Raw genomic sequence first — 1,686 nt, forward strand, 5'->3', positions numbered from 1 at the left:
TTCTTTTCTTTTCTTCTCTCTTCCTTTCTTTATTTTTATTTTTACCAAAGGCAATAGGCCCGATTTATCGGACCTGTGCCCTGGTTCTAGCCTTGTTGGAATTGATTTAGTTGTAGTGTTTCTTTTTTTTGTATTGATTATTGTACTTTAACTTAATTGGCTATTGGACACACAGCAGGGACTGATCATCCCTGTCTGGGCCGTCCTCGAGAGAGGGTGTCTAGTGATAATGGCCGAAACACCCGATGATCTTGAGGTCCACTACTGATGATGTGTTCCAAAAATTCCTTTTAATTATTTCATTCTAGTTTCTTTTCTACTTTACTACATGATCTATACTTAACAATATACTTTGACTTTAATCTTATGAAAGAATTTGGACTATATTGGGACCTGTTAAAGGGCCCCTGTACTGTCCTATTCTCTAACTCCATACAATATTTTGAAATATATTCTTACCAGAGCTAAATAAAAGGAGATAAGCTCTTGAGTTACAGGAGTCGACCTTTGACTCATTGAACCATACCTTTTTCGGTCAATGGACTGATTTAGGGAGACACCATTATATTCCTACACCTAATCAGGTCATACCCTATTTATAACTCCGACACTCGCATCCACTCTCTTGACCTTAAAAGACTTAGGAAAGGGAAGCTGCAGATGACGAGCGTGGGCCCGTGCACATACCTTTGACTCTCCATTTCAACCGCCCAGTCGTTGGATGAGGCGGGGAGAGTCATCGAGAGAGCCTTCCCTTGTACCTAACCCAAACCTAACCCATTATTGTATCTTCTTGGCCGATAATTGGAACTGTTGCCCTATCCTGAACCCTTTTCAGGTGTTGTACTTCATATGGGCCCCACCCAGATAAGGTTGCTTATGGGCCTATTTTTGTGTCGTTAAGCCATTGGGCCCGGGTGTTATTCAATCCACTCCCAGGTGAAAGTCATCCATGCTGATCAGTCAGCCAAAGGGATATCCCCTTGGCTGAGTAGCCAAGGTGCATGATCAGATGGAGGTATAGTGAGAGGACCCACACTGTTACACACAGATTAAATGCCACCTTAATGGTCAGAGATACCTGTTCATAACAGAAGGGTTGCATATATGTATTTTAATATCTTACACGGTTAATGGACAGAAAGGCAGACCTTTCACTTCTTAATGTTGTTTTGGAATATGTTACTAAACCTCCTTTTTGATTATGTTTTTATTTTTATTTTTTTATTTTATATACTCTAATAATCCCAGAGGGAAATCACTTCTCTGCATTTAACCCATCCCCTTGAGGAGCGAGAGTGGCAGTCTGGAGGAGTGGGGTATCAAACTCACAATCTCAAAGCCCAATGCCCTAACCACTAGGCTGCACTCCCCTATGTAATAATAACCATGATGTGACTGTTTTCTACAACACCACACCTATTGTTTAATATTTATCATCCCTTAGTTGATAGAAAGCATGATTAAATTAATTAAATCTGTAAACTTTTATTGGTACTTAAAGAATTTGTAGTAAAAAAAAACTTTATTAGTACAACAATTAGCCCTTTAGAATCTAAGTTGAAAACCTACAATGAAAAAATTGGTGGGAGATGTTTAGCTGTGTCAGTAACACATTAATATCATACATAGAGATGTCCCAATCCAGGTTTTTGCACTTCCGATCCGATACCGATATTGTTTTTG

The sequence above is a fragment of the Cyprinodon variegatus genome, unplaced genomic scaffold, assembly GCF_000732505.1.
Source record: "Cyprinodon variegatus isolate N-32 unplaced genomic scaffold, C_variegatus-1.0 Scaffold351, whole genome shotgun sequence".
Lineage (NCBI taxonomy): Eukaryota > Metazoa > Chordata > Actinopteri > Cyprinodontiformes > Cyprinodontidae > Cyprinodon > Cyprinodon variegatus.